Genomic DNA, 15880 nt, shown 5'->3' on the forward strand with positions numbered 1-15880 from the left:
TTGACAGATAGCGGAAGCTCTGAGAATACCACAAGTAGCGGTCCGCCTATCGGACCTGCATTAACCAAGATTAGGCTACCGCCCAAATCTTAGACATTAACAGTTGATTTTTTGTGGACATCATTCTTGCATAAGAATCTAAAGGATCAATGGCTGAGATAATTGAATTAAGTCACATAGTTGTGTAAAATAACAAAAATCCTCAAATTCTTAAAGTAAGGACATCTTCTATTGATCCTCTATATATTTATATAGTGAAGCCGGTGCAGTAAGATATTAACAATGGGAAGTTGCTTGAATTTGGTCGAGAAAGTCATTAGTTACTTGTATCCTGATCTGAAAGTGAACTTCTTGGCAAGTCAATGGCCTAACTGCTAAAGTGATTCTTACTAATGCTTTTCCCTTGCCCATGGGTCCAAATGATTTGGTTTGACATTCCCCTTTGCTACGAAACTTAGGTCCAGTTTCATATAGCTTTTGAAAATTGCTTTTGATCTAAAAGCGCATCTAATGAGACGAAACTGTTTTGTTTTGTGCTTTTGGGTAGAAGCCCTGCCCTCCATAGGAAATGAAAAGTAGCTCAGAGCCTCACAGTAAAGTCCCAAACGGTGAATGGAGGAAATGGAAGATTAAATAAAATTTTGCAAATTACCAATATTATCCTCAATGTTTTCTAAAATTTATATCAAATGTCCCAACTTTCTTTGTTTTTGTTCAAATCTCTTCCCTCCTCTCTCCACTGGGTCTAACCCAAATCTCTTCACCTAAAAATGTTTGAAGTCTTAGATCTATGTTAAATTTATTTATCTATTTTCCATATCTCTTTTCTCCAATTTAGGGTTTTTATATTTTCCTTCAGTTTCATCATCTTCAAAAATTTCAGTGAAGAGTCTTTATTCTCTAAGAGGTAATCTTATTTACTATTATGCATTCGTTTTGATTTTTCTCTATATTTGGGTTGGTTTTTGGTTATTTGTTTGCTTCATGGTTAATATAGTGTTTGTGTTTGATGGGTGTTCATTATTTCATGTTGGGTGTTTGTGGTGAATTGCTGGGCCCTGAATTAAATAGCTAAGAAGCTATATTTGAGTATGATTCAATAGCTAAGAAGCTAATTTGTGACTTGACCATAACTTGTCCAACGATTTATGAATCGCTTTCAGTTTTTTTTTTCTATAGATGTTGAAAGACTTGTTTTTGTTTATACCTTTTGGTTTGTAGTTTGATGGTGATGGAATATGTTTCAATACTTGAATTTGGCCTACATATGTCTGTGAACTATTGTATTGTTGCCCTCTATATGTTTGTTTCATTCGTTTGTACATGTTTTTTCCCTAATCTTTTGTAGTTGTTTATACTCTTCTTCTATAGATGCTGGTCATAATGAAGTACTACAGATCATACATCCCTAAGCTTCATGTTTTTCCACTAATTCATCCATGGCTCTTGGGACTCCAAGATTTGTAGTTCCGATAGACTTGTGCAGCAAACCATAGTAGTGAAAGCTACCTCTTCATAGCCGTTGGCACCCCGACATACCCCCAGTGGCTGAGGTCAAAACAGGTGAGTTATTTAGAGCAGAGATGGTAGACTGGACTGGAGGTGCTATTAACGATGATGACTCTGCAGTAGACGTAAAAAAACATAGACCTCTCAACTGTAAGTTACATGGTTCTATCCTTTTTATCAAAAATAACTATAACCTTCAATTTTAAAACCAATGAAAAAATTGTCCTAATCACAAGATACTATGTTATGTATAATCTTCGTCTATTAGTAGAACAAGAATATCAAATGGTTATTATGTTGGAATTAATGCTTTCCTACTCCAACTAGGAAACTGCAACAGTGAAAGATATTTTATGCCACTTACTACATTGTTTTCTCCACTTAAAATCAAGCTAGATATTTATTTGTTTAATCTAGTTTAATATGCTCATCTAGATATTTTGTAGGTTAACTTTTGTACCCTATATAAGGGAAGGGATAGCTGATGTAAAAAAAAGTTGAACTTGATCCAAAATCGAAGCACATAAGTTTACTGAGTTTTTGTTCATCAGTTCATGCTTCAAACTGCTACTGCAGTTTTTCAATCAAACATCCAAGTTGTGTTAACTGATTGTGGTGTGTTCATTAACAAATTGAAGCTCAAACTCTTAACATATTATATGATGTCAGATGTTGATAATGTTTGAAATCGTTCCAAGTTCATTATCTCAGCGAACCAATTAGGATTTCAGATGATGGAATTCCAGCACAGCCGACTGATCTTCTGGTAGTTGAGATATGCAACATGGGTCCTCTTCCAGGAGATGAATGGAGTTTCACAAGAACATTCGACAGAGAAAATGGAGGGGGTTTTCTGACTGATCATTTTCCTGGTGCAACCAAAGCTATTTGGTATGGTGAAGGGATATATGCCTACTCTCCTCAAATACCAGGTGAATTTGATCTCACCCTATTTCCTTTTCCTACTCTCTACCCTAATGTTTTGCTAGGCCTATAAGACAGACATACTATTATAACTTTTGCTACTTAAATACTTGTATATGCATCGTAGGAGTGAGATTCCCGGGTTTAACACACCCTGAAATAGTTGGAATAGCACCATCAATGGAACTCTTGAACAAATGGAATAAGAGGGAGAGAGAACTTGAGAAAATGGAGTCAAGTATCTGAAACTATGTGAGGTTGTGCACCAACAGCCCTTGGCTATCCTACCATCAACAAAAGGTTGCGTCCTTGGAGGGGTATGTTACTTTGAAAACTAGTGAGGGAAGCAAACTAACAATGACGAACCTCCAACAAGACTAAATTCCTATAAGAGAATTGCGAGCTGCATAACTAACGTGTCATTGTTATGCTACATCGATCAAAGAGGGCACACCCAAATGGGAAAAGATAGCATTAGAGGCTGCAAGAACAATTTTAGGAAGAGAAAATGGTGGCAACTGCGACATCAAGAATCTTAGTAAGGAGAAAATCTTAGCACTGGTGACATGCACTTTTCCCAGGAAGATGGTGAAATCTCATTCTGTGGTGCGATTGAGATTAGTGGTTTCCTGGAGCTCAAGTAAATTTCACACATCATCTTAACATCTCTTTGTAGCTATCTTTCAACATTCACATCGAATTTATAAAAAAAAACACAGCGAGCCATTTATATATGTTTAGGTGTAAATTTCTATATGTTTATTAATCAAATGTAGCTTTCCCCTTCTAAGAATTAATTTCTTGTTATTAGGTGTTGTTGAAGGAAATCGAGTTTTGTGTGCCTTATCAAGTTAGGATTAGTTCTATGATTGTAATAGGAGAGAAGGCTCTAGAATTCCTAGACCTATTCGGAATAGTTTTCCTTGTATCATTAGAATATGTACTTTGTAATCCATATATATAGGTCTTAATGTCTAAGATTAAGCGGTATCCCAAATCTCGGTTAATATTGGTCCGGTGGGCGGACCGTTACTTGTGATGTTCTCAGTTTCCGCTATCTGTCAAATAAAATACAAAGGGCGTCAAAGGGAGACCGCGTTGGGCGGTTTTCTCTTCTCTGATGCCTAAGTTAGTCAATGTATTTGTGTTGACAGAGTAACAGTAGGTAAGTAGTAAATGCGTAATTAATGAGAAGAGAGGAGTGAACCTTTTATAGGTGGGGAAGAGGCTGACCTCTTCCTTGTTTTTGATGTGGGACTGATATGCTTCAGTTCCCAGCTTCTGATGCTTTAGTGAGGTGATTTTGGCGCGGCGCGTCAGCGGTGATCTGGGAGTGAGCCTGGGCTCAGGTGATGGCCTGCTTGGTTGTGCTTCCGTAGGTCACACTGTTAGTGGTTGTTGGTACCGCTGGCGGTAGCATGAGAGTGGCTCATTATAGCTAATTATGCTTGGTAAATGCTCATGTAAGTACAAGTCCCCCAAGACGACAATCAAGGAGGACAATCTTGGTTGGGGAGTTGCCTAGATGTTTGAAGCGTTACTTCTGCTAGACTTGCAAAAGCATAATTAGAATCAATGTGTTGTCAACCATGGATTTGTTATGAGCAAACGCATTATACCCTTACGGGTGGGCCCCTGCTAGCCCCCCCCCAGAGAGCCCCCCACTCTCCAGCTAAGATAGGTCTCCGTTAGTGAAGGGGAGAAGTTCCGCTAGTGGAGACTATCTCACTTACAAGATAAAGGGGCGAAGTTCAACTAGCGTTGTTGCGCTTAGCGGAGACTGTCTCGACGTTTGGTATACCTGCTCTTTGACCGTTACTTTGGATAGACGCTTCTTCTGACAGCGTCCGACACGTGGCCATCATGCATTGGGTTAGCGTGTGGCATAACTTCTCCTCAGCATGCCCGTATCTTAGCCATTAATGCGAGTAATTACCAATTTTATAACTGAGGTGACGCCTCGGTTAATCTGGAGAGTAAGTGCGATTATGGGGCACGTGTATGGCTGTCGTGTGATGTCATTTTTTAGCGGATGGCCTGGATCTAGTTGATGTTGACATAAAAGAGAGGGAAACCAAGTGGTTTAACACTTTCTGCACTTTGAACCAATTTTGTAGACGTCTTCAAGCTTTGCTCTGAGAGTTGAGGAGAGGGATCTGCAAATCGTGTGAGGTTATTGATCTTGGAGGATGGAGACCTCTTGAAGAGAAGAAGAGCATCCTCAAGCGCACCAGAGTTCCCATCTCTTAGGTTGGTTATCTTAGCCCTCTGATTATTTGTTTGGTCGTTGTTTCTGTCAGTTGATACTTTTGGTATTCGAAGCAATTGCTGCTATTCCACGATGTGTCTAAGGGTTTAGAAATGTTTTTTAGGGGTGGGTTTGGGTGTTTGTTGCAGAGAGTTGGTGTTTGTGTATTTGCTATATGGTCGAATCTGGGTTTTGGGTATGCATATGTTGTTTTCTTGTTTTAGTTATTTCTAGGTTTCTGGGTAACTGTTCATGGTGTTCTTGGATGAAAACTGACATAGGGTTAGTTTAGATCGTTTCAGAACTAACTAACTTGGGTTTTAGGGTGTTTTCGATGGCTAGCATCATAGAGATCTCGAGTAGTGAGGATTTTAGGTCTAACGTGTCGCTTAGCGGTTTCGATAGGGTTTTTATTGATTCGTTGAGTCCGTCTCCCTTGCAGAACCTCACTGTCGGAACCGCTAAATATCCAACCCATACAAACTATACCGTGGGACGTAGCGATGGCTCATGCTGGTCGCCTAGAAACATCAGCGGCGAGAGAGGAAACCGCTGAGCGCAAGCAACGGGAGGATACGCTGGCTAGCCACAGTGCTAGAGTGGTTCCGCTCATGGGGGCGATGTCGTCAAAGAGGAGTCAGCATGGGTTCTTCGAGACGGCACTCAAGTTAACAAGGCGGGAGGGCCAATGCCTCCGTCCGCCATCCCCAAGATGAAGAGGGTGTTCCGCTTGCCTGGCGTGGTGAAGCTTCGTTCACCGAAGAAAGATGAGAAGGTGTCGTTTCTACCGGCTGGGTATGCCGCTGTGCATGAGGCCATGCTCTGCCAAGGTGTCACCTTTCCGCTACTGCCCAACCTTCAGATCCTATTGTGTGAGTTTGACCTTGCCTTCAGGCAAATTTGCCCTAACATGTGGAGGATGTTGATGGCGCTGAACTCGCTTTGGCAGTTGTCTAGATGCGAAGGCCCGACGGTGGCCGAGGTGCTTCATTTTTATGAGCTCGTATACGTAAAGCTCCAGGGTTGTAGCGGGCAAGTGAATCTAGGATTAAGTTTGAGTTCCAGCCTATTCGAGGTTGTCGCTAGCCCCGCTAGCCCTCCTGTCGTGACTTCTTAATTGCCTTCCCTGTACTTCTCTAGCTTATTTGAGTATAGCGGGATTGCGGTTTACGTTGATGCGCGAGGAGCAGTGCAGTGTGGCAAGGATCAAAGGGTGTTGGCAAAATCACAATCTGTTTGACCTCTAACTGCCGACAGGCTGGGAGTTATTGGCAGATCTGAAACAAACCCGTCTTCCTGGTAGCTGTTCTTCGCCAGATTTGCTATTATATATAGGGACTGTGACCACTTACCCAAATTTAGCTTCAAAATTGCCCACTTACTCCACTAAATTTTTTTTTAATCCCATTTACCCAATCTAACATCTATTGACAGTATTGCCCTCATTTTAATTAATAAATTACACTATCTCTCTCTCCTCCCTCCCCTCACCGATTTCTCTCTCTCTCTTCAGCAGGACGGCCAGATGCTGAGCGACGACGCCTTCAACACCTTCTTCTCCGAGACTGATGCCTGCAAGCACGTCCCAAGCCCAATCTTCGTCGACCTCGATCCCACTGTCAAAGCTTCTGACGATTAAAGCTTCTGATAAAACTCCACTGTCCCGGCGAGTTGCCTAGTCTAGAACTCGCCCCTCGAAAACAAAAACTCGGCGTCGCTACTGCTCGCACTGGTATAGGTCACCAAACCCTGGTTTTGGAAGCTCCTGGAGGAGCTGGTCCTGATGTGGGAATTCAGGTCGGATAGGAACCCGTCGAGAGTGACAGACATCACAATCGTATGCCGACTTCTCCACCACGCTGAACCTCTCCATGCCCAGAATTCTCTAGCAGCTGGAAATCGGCCTTGCAAGTGGTAACGATCAGGGTAGAGAGGTCCGGCAGAGCAGTTTGCTCTGCTGGCATCCAGGTTCGGGCGGCGGCTCCTAGTTGGGTTAGGGTCAGCTTCATTGGTCGCTCTTGGTGCTAACTTTGTAGGGATTACGAGTTTCCTTCTTGGGTTGTCGCCAGAAAGTAGTAGGAATCTGAAGCTGGATGTGTTATCTCCTATAGGAGGGTACAGTAGATGCATTGACACAAATGAATGATTTGGTCAGTAAAGCCAGTACATTAATTACATATGCAAACCCGGAGCACGTGTCTCCATGTGAAGGACTACAAGCTTATTTCAATCTCTCCTCTACTACTAAAAGTGAGAGAGCCATAGAGTGAGACTCGCCATTCACTGAGAAAAAGGACATTTTCCCTTTTTTATTATAATTTGGTTGGCAATAATAAGATTATTGTGAGGTAATAATAATATTACTTGGGGGGGGGGGGGGCAATAAAATGATTATTAGAGCAATAATAAGATTATTGGGGGCAATAATAAGATTATTTATTTGGATAAACCTACTAAAACATTCAAAATTTAAAACATCTTCATTTTTCACTAAGTATTGATCCCCAATGAACTTGTTATTGGGGGGCAATAATATGTTTATTGGGGGGCAATAATATGATTATTGGCCGGCAATAATATGGTTACTGGGTATTATTAGGGGGAATAAATTCAAAAGCCCGAATCCGGTCACCAGTCCGGTATCCGGATTCCAGTCACCAGAGTTCGATCATCGGAATCCGGTCACCAGAGTCCGCGGCCAGCCACTGGTCACCAAAGTCCGGCAAGATCTCCAATGACTTCTCTCTCTAAGTGACAAAGAAGGAGAGGGCAAAAATGTCCCAAATATAAATAAAAAGGAATTAAAAAAATAATTAATTGGGTACTAGGGAAATGATCTCTTATAGTGTCTGGGTAAGTGGGCAATTTTTATTCTAAAATTGTGTAAATGGTCATTATCCCTTATATATATATATATATATATATATATATATATATATATATATATATATATATATTAAACCTGTTCCAGGCTAACTTGCCCTGTGCGGTTCCGTGACGCATTCGACAAGGCAATGGATCGTGCAGAGCTGAATAACTTTATCGAGGGCATGTATGCCGCTGGGCTCAACGCTCAGCAAACTGTTGTTGACCCACAAACACTTGTGGTGAGCCAATCGGAGACTGCGAGGGTGATGCCGATGCCTCATCATTCACATCTTGGCACCTCCAGTCCGACCGTAATGCAGGCGGAGTCTCGCACCGAGCGTGGGCCTGCTGGCGAGAGCAGGGCCCATGCCGCTCCCGAGATGACGAAGGAGAGAGTGCCTGCCCAGCGGCAAGGGTCCCAGAAGGAGAAGATAGTGCAGAGGAAGGAGCCTGCTACCATTGCGGGGTTGGAACCGCAGGGACCCCCGAGGCCTACCGCTGCTGGTGCCATTGGTGCCACGCTGAGGAAGCGGTCGCAGAACGACATCGATTGGGAAGATGAGGCCGATGATGCGGAGACCATCGGGGCCCACCAACAAAAAAGGTTAAACAGGCCTCGCAGCTGGTGATAGTGATTGTCACCAGGGAAGCTTTGCCAGCAAGAGGTCTGGACTCGTTTGCTGCATATGGGGAGTTCCTGACCTATCCAGAGCGGGAGTTTTTGTTCCATCTTTGAGAACAGCTTGGGTTCGGCGGGATGGATGGGATAGTGAGCCCTACGGTCCTCTAAGGGTCGTCATTCAGCTCGGCCTTTGGCCACCTGTCCGTTGGGCTCCACGAGCTGTTTATAGCGGCGTCGAAGTCGTCACCCTCTGAGCAACAGCTGAAGGAGGAAGTTGAAGGCCTCCGGCAAGAGTGGGAGCAGACGTCAAAGAGGCTGGAGGAAACCGAAGGCCTCCACGCCAAGGCTGAGGTGGATCTGGCGGATGTGTGTGGGAAGCTAACTGTTAATGCTCAAAAGTCTGGCGGTAGCCAAACCTTGGTCTAACGCTGGCCCGGCAGGCGGACCGCTACTCTGCCGATCTGAGGATTACTACTAGCTGCCAAACACAAGACAGGGCGTTAGAGGGAGACCGCGTTGGGCGGTCTTCAACTCTCCGATGCCTAAGTCAGTCAATGCATATAGGCAGCATAACAATAATGAGTAGTAAATGCGTAATTAATGAGGAGAGAGGAGAGGACCTTTTATAGGTGAGGAAGAGGATGATCTTCTCCTTGTTTTCGATGTGGGACTGATGTGCTTCAGTTCCCAGTTTCAGTAGCTTCTGATGCTAACTTGACACGGCGCGTGGTGGCGCGTCGGCGGTGCTTTGGGGTTGATCCGGGGCTCAGGCGGTAACCCGGCTAGCTGTCTTTACGCCAGTCACTCATATGGTGGGCGTTGGTACCCCTGGCGGTACAATGAGCGTGGCTCATTATAGCTAATTATGCTTGCAAATACACATGTATGTACAAGTCCCCCAAATCCCCAGTCAAGGAGGGCAATCTTGGTTGGGGAGTTGATCGGCGGTTTGAAGCGTTTCTCCCGCTAGACTTTGCAGAAGCATAATTAGCGTCAGTGCGTCGTCAACCATGGATTTACTGAGCAAACGCTTTGTGCCCTTTCGGGTGGGCCCCTGCTAGGCCCCCCAGGGAGTCCCCCACTCCCCGGCTAAGATGGACCTCCGGATGGTCGCTATTATTGTTTGTTGAGGGGAGCTGCATGGAGCAGCGCTGCACGGAGCAGAGGGTGTTGGGTTGCGAGCCCAATCTTAGCACCCAAGTGACGGGGGTCAACGTACCTGATCAGGGCTGTCGTAGACTGTTGACTAGTCCTCGTGTCCCGTAGGGACATTCTGACCGTAACTCCGCGTGGCGGAGTTGTCAGAGAGGCATGGCCTCGGGATCCGCCGCTGGCGGAAGTCCCCCGCTAGATGTAGCAGGAAGCAGCGTCAAGTAGACGTGCTTGGTGGTATTTTATTGAGCGGTATTGCGCTGAATAAAGTACGCAGCTTGTCAGATGAGAAAGGGGGTCCGCTAGCGGTGTGCTGTGTAGCGGAGGACGCCCCGTTTACCGAATGACGAGAGAAGTTCCGTTGGAGACTTCGATGGTGACAAGAGAAGTTCCGCTGGCGGGGTTTCGCTCAATGGACTGTCACCTGGGAGATGACAAGTGAGAAAATCTGCTGGCGGGGTTTCGCTCAGCGGAGACTCCACTTGGAGGATGACAAGTGAAGATCCGCTGGAGGGTTTCGCTCACTTGGAGAATGACAAGTGAAGATCCGCTGGCGGGGTTTCGCTCAGCGGAGACTTCCAATGGTTGGGGGTTTTCTTCTCAAGTGGTTACTTCCCTTGGAAGCTAAAGGAGACGACGGTTGACACGTGGCCAACTCCTAGAGGGTTAGCGTCTGGAGGCTTGTCTCCTAAGCCTAGTCGTCTTCTCGTCATTAATGCGAGTAATGATCGATCTCGTAACCGAGGCGACGCCTCGGTTAATCCGAGGAGTTAGTGAAGACGTGGGACACGTGTACGGTTGCTACGTGATGTCGTTTTCTAGCGGACGGCTCAGGATTGCTTGATGTTGACATAAAAGGGGGGGAACTCAGCGAGTTTCGACACTTCTGGAAAATCTTCAAATCTGAGTCGCCTGCTTCGAGCCTTGTTCGTCTGTGAATTGCGAAGAAGATTCCCCGGTTTGCGTGGAGCTGTCGGACTCGAGAGGACGAAATATCTGTCAGTGAAGACGAGTTGCACGCCACAGCTTCGACGTGAGGTTGGTATTTCGAATCCTTTTCCTGTTTCATTGAATCTGCAATGGTGGTTTCTGGGTTTTGCTACTTCTGTTAATGGTGTGATCTTGCTTCTTTGGTGTTCTCTGAGGGTGTAGAGAGAGATTTGAGGGAGGTTATGGTGTTTGACAGAGAGTTGGGGTTTTGGGTTTTGCTAGATGGTCGAATCTGGGTTGAGTGTACGTTTGTTCTTGTTTTGGTATTTTTCTGGGTAATTGTTCTTGATGTTTTTGCACTAAACGAATATAGGTAAAGGCTAGATCTTGTGTAAACTGACCGGTTTGGGTTTTAGGGTTTGGGATGGCTAGCGTCGTAGAGATTTCGAGCAGTGAGGATTCCGGGTCTGACGTGTCGTTCAGCGCGGCGGATAGGAATTTTATTGACTCGTTGCGTCCGTCTGCCCGTGCAGGAACCTCACTGCCAGAACCGCTAGACATCGAGCCGCTACAAACCATACCCTGGGAAGTAGTAATGGGTCGTGCTTCGCGCCCCGAGAGTTCTAGGGCCAGGGAGGCCGCCGCTGCTCAGAATATGCGTGAGGAGCGGTTGGCAAGTAACAGCGCTGCCAGTGGCTCCGCTGACGGGGGAGATGCGACAGGGGAGGATACCGAATCGGCATGGGTTCTTCCGGATGGGATTCCTGTTGACGAGGCGGGAGGGCGGATGACCGTTGCCAATGTGAACCGGATAAAGCGGATGTTTCGGTTGCCTGGCGCGGTTAAACTGCGTCCACCGACGGTGGATGAAAAGGCTTCAATTCTTCCCAAGGGGTTTGCCGCTGTGCATGAGGCAATATTCCGCCAGGGAGTGACACTACCGCTCGTGCCCAGTCTTCAGATCTTGGTGTGCGAGTTCGGCCTAGCCTTTGGGCAAGTCTGCCCCAACATGTGGCGATTGATGTTGGCGATGACTTCGCTGTGGCGGTTGTCCGGCTGTGAGGGACCAACCGTGGCGGAGGTGTTGCATTTCTATGAGCTGACGTATGTGAAGCGTCAGGGCTGCGGAGGTCAAGTGAACCTAAGTCGCCGCCAGGGAGCCCCCAAGTTGATAGAGAACCTGAGGGATTCTATGTCGTATTGGCGGGACACCTTTTGCGTTGCCACGACGGGGTGGGAATATCAGGCGGAATCCAATGACGGGGAACCGGCGTTTAGGATTAAGTCAGAGTTCCAACCTATCCGAGGTGGTTTGTCGGTCTCCGCTGAATATTGCTGGCGGTTTACGTTGTGCTTAGTCTTGAACCTTGCTAACGTTTATCCTTGTTTTGCAGTGGGCTTGCGCTACAACCTGACTCGTGAAGAAGAGTGCCGTGTGGCGCTCATCAAAGGTTGCTGGCGGAATCGCAATTTGTTGGACTTTCGCCTACTTACCGGTTAGGAGCTGTTGGTCGATCAACGATTGACTCGCGCCGTTGGTAAGAAATCTCCGCTACCTTGTACACTTAGTTAATTTGGCCCTGTGGTTGACTGAGTTGCTTTCTGTTTGTTTAGAGACGCCGCCAGGTAACGCTAGGAGCCGTGACGCCTTTGCCAAAGCCATGGACCGCGCGGAGATTGACAACTTTTTGGAGGCCATGTATGCCTCAGGGGATGCGGCTCAAAAGACAGTGATAGACCCGGTGACGCTGGCGGTGAGCCCATCCGAGGTTTCGGTGGTGCTGCCAATGCCGCTGCACTCCCACCTTGGCGCCGACGGCCTACCCGTTGTTCAGACGGGTGCCAATGTGGGGGGTGGAAAGAAGGGGTCTGGCGCCGCGCCGCAGACAGAGAGAGTGCCCAACGTGCGACGTGGGCCACAGAAGGTGGTGCGGCCGGCGGGGGCTGCCGCTACGGTGGGTCAACAGCAACGGGGGCCAAGGCCTGCGGCCGCTGGACAGACGCGGTTGTTGCGGAAGCGTCGGCAGAATGACTCCGACGAGGAGGATGATGATGATGATGCTGAGGTTATCGGGGTCCGCCAGCAAAAGAAGGCCCGCCAAGCTCCGCTGAAGGCGCCAGTGGCCGCTGCAGAAGAGGCGCCTGCGAGTGACCTGGACTCGTTTGCCGCCTATGCCGAGTTCATGACTGACAATGAACGGGGATTTCTCTACCACCTCTGCGAGATACTGGGGTTTGGTGGTCTGGCGGGGATTTCCCGCCCAACGGCGATTGACGGGTCACCCTTCAGTTCAGCTTTTGGTCACCTTTCGGTTGGGCTGCATGAGATGTTCATGGCGGCGCAGAAGCAGCCCGGGGTTGAGCGGCAGCTCAGGGACGAGATCAGCGGTCTCGAGAGGGAGCTGGGGGACGCCAAGGACAGGCTGGCGGATGTGGAGCGGCGCCTGACGAAGGCGGATTGCGACGCTGCGGATGCTTGCGGCAAGTTGGAAGTGGCAATCCGGCGGGACGTGGAACGGAACAACCACATCTCCAGGATGGAACAAGACATGTCTCTGCTGCAGGAGCGGGTGGCCGCTAAGGAGAAAAAGATTGATATCCTGCAGCGGGAGTCTGCCGCCAAGCAAGCAGCGGTGACGAAACTGGAGGCTGAGGCAGCTCGCCTGCGGGACGAAGGGACCCGTGCCGCTGCCGCCGCTGTGGAGAAATTCAAACAGTCGGCGGAGTACAAAAAGGCGATGACTGAATCGGCGAAGGCCGGCGCCCTAGCCAACGTGGAGATGCTGAAGCAGAGGGGCGCCATTGACTTTGCGAAGGCGTTCTAGCCACCTGTTCTGCCAGTCCAAAATGCTCCGCCGGTGAAAGCTGCGGTTCCTGTCCAGCCTGAAGGTGTTCGCTCGGGAAGCGGGGAAAGTGGTGCACAGCCAGCAGATGGTTCTCAGCAGACTCCTCTGCCTACCCAGTCGGAGGTGTCCCGTGCTGGTTTCCTGGCGGCACACACTCGGCCGGATGGCACCATAGAGACTCCAAGTCCTACCGCCGGAGGGTCTGACCAGACAAGCCGCGCACAACCACGGCCGCCTGCGGAAGGTGGAGATGTTGAAGCCAACCCGAAGAGCTGAGCTCCTACATGTGTTGTTTTTTTTTTTGTTGGCTGAGTTTCGACATTTTGAAGTAATGAACAACTTTGGGTGGGGAGTCTCAGCCCTGAAATGAAATTTCAAAGTTTGATGTTTGTCATGATATGTTTGTACCGCTAGAGTTTTGACTTAGAGATTTTTCTTTTGCCAAGCAATGAAACATTAAAGGAATTAAAATTGGTCCAAGTGCACAACGTAGCGGACGTGGTCCGCTGACGATTCCTGGCGTTGCCAGTTGCCCTCAGTGCTAGACTTGGTAACAATGGTTTGAATAATTCCTCGTTTCATTGATAGCTGACTGATCAGCGTTTACAAAAGAGGGGTAGTACCCGTTGGGTAGCTTCCCTTAGCTAAATATTGAACAAAAATTTAGCTAAGTCAAGATGCCTTTGGGTAGCGGCATGACTATTTGTAATAATACCGAAGGTGTTCGGTATTCCAAGGGTGGGTCGTTGTGACGCCATCCTTGTCCATTAAGTAGAAGGTGCCTGGGCTAACGACTTCCACAATTTTGTATGGACCTTCCCAAGTTGGGCGAAGCTTTGTTGGCGGTGGAATGACTTCCTTCATTACCCAGTCCCCCAGTTGGAGGTTCCGGGCTTTGACTCTGGCGTTGTAGAAACGCGATACCCGCTGCTTGTTTTGCAGGTTGCATAAGTGGGCCTTGTGTTGCTTTTCCTCCAGGAGGTCCTTGTCCAGGTTGATGCCGTCAGTGTTGGTTTCTGGGCGGTAGCCCTCGACTCTGGCGGTAGGTTGAGTAACCTCAATAGGCAGGACAGCCTCCGTTCCGAACATCATGCAAAAAGGAGTTTCACCAGTTGCGGAAGTTGGGGTTGTTCTGATGGCCCATAGAACTTCCGGGAGTTTCTCCGCCCATAGACCCTTTGCTTTGTCGAGTTTTTTCTTCAGCAGCTTTTTGATTATCTTGTTTGCTGCTTCGACCTGACCGTTGGTCTGGGGGTGGGCGACAGATGCAAAACTCATCTTGGTACCCAAGTTGGCGGTGAAAGAGATGAGCTCCTTGTTGTTGAACGGTGTGCCGTTGTCTGTGATTATTGTGTGTGGGACACCGTAACGGCAGTAGATGTTCTTCCAGAGGAAGTGAATTACCTTGGCGGTAGTTATTGCCGTTAGTGGCTCCGCCTCTATCCACTTGCTGTTGTAGTCGATAGCAACTATGATGTATTTGAACTGGCCCTTGGCGGTTCAAAATTTTCCCATCAGATCCAGGCCCCAAGTTGAGTGAATCCATGGAGCGATGATGACCGATAGTGGTTCCGCCGGTGTATGTGGGAGATCAGCAAATTGTTGGCATTTGTGGCATGATCTCGATACCTGGCGGGCATCATCGCCGAGAGTAGGCCAAAAATAGCCTTGCCGCATTGTGCGATTGGCTAAGGATCTGGCGCCTGAGTGGTTTCCGCATTCTCCGCTATGAATTGCCGCCAGAACGACCTTTCCCTCCTCTGGGGTTAGGCAGCGGAGGTTGGGATGGGTAAATCCCTGGCGGTACAGCTTGCCGTTCTGGATGTTGTAGCGGGTTGCCCTCCGCTTGAGTTGTCGCGCCTTAACTTTGTCTTCCGGCAATGTGCCGTTGCGCTTGTACTCAATGACTTCGTCCATCCAGCTGGTATTGACCTCAATGTTGAAGATCTCCGCCAGGGTTTTTGTGATACTTGGCTTGTCAAGACACTCCACTCTTGTGTCCGCTGGACTCTGATGTGGCTGGGCGGTTGCCAGTCTTGCCAGTGAATCAGCCTTGGCGTTCTTTTCCCTGGGGATTTGTGTGATGTTATGAAATTTGAATTTCTTGAGGAGTGTCTTAACGTACCCCAAGTATGCCGCTAACTGTTGGTCCTTGGCCTGGAAGCTGTCATTGACCTGGTTAACGACCAACTGGGAATCACTGAAGATGTTGACACTGTCAGCCCCTGAATCGATGGCGAGGAGTAAGCCGGCAATGAGTGCTTCATACTCCGCCATATTGTTGGAGGCCTTGAAGTTGAATTTCAATGCGTATTCCACGTTCAGCCCCCCTGGTCCTGTCAGAATGACTTCGGCGCCGCTGGCCTTGGCGCTGGCGGAGCCGTCCACATGCAGGTTCCAATCTGACTGTAGGGGAGCTGGCTCCTCAGCGGTTACCATTTCCGTCCCGGGCTCAGCCTCCGTGCCGGGATTGGGCTGACGCTCGGTGAGCTCAGCGATGAAGTCCGCTACCGCCTGGCCCTTCATGGCAGTTCTTGGCTTGTAATCTATGTCAAATTCACTGAGCTCGATGGCCCACTTGCTGAGGCCCCCTGAATGTTCAGGGTTCCGCATCACCTGTCTCAGCGGTTGATTAGTTAGCACATGGATTGTGTGTGCTTGAAAATATTGGCGGAGGCGCCTGGCGGCAACGATGAGTGCGAGAGCTAGCTGCTCCAAGGGTGGATATCTTGTTTCTGCCCCGTTCATGCCTCTGCCGGCGTAGAAAACTGGGAGCTCGTC

The 15880-nt window shown here is 48.1% G+C and overlaps 1 pseudogene; it reads left to right on the forward strand.

Moving 5' to 3' along the window:
* Positions 1–1439: 1439 nt before the first annotated feature.
* Positions 1440–15880, forward strand: part of LOC112186014 — a 46625-nt pseudogene continuing 32184 nt past the window's right edge.

Source organism: Rosa chinensis, chromosome 2 (genome assembly GCF_002994745.2).
Source record: "Rosa chinensis cultivar Old Blush chromosome 2, RchiOBHm-V2, whole genome shotgun sequence".
NCBI lineage: Eukaryota > Viridiplantae > Streptophyta > Magnoliopsida > Rosales > Rosaceae > Rosa > Rosa chinensis.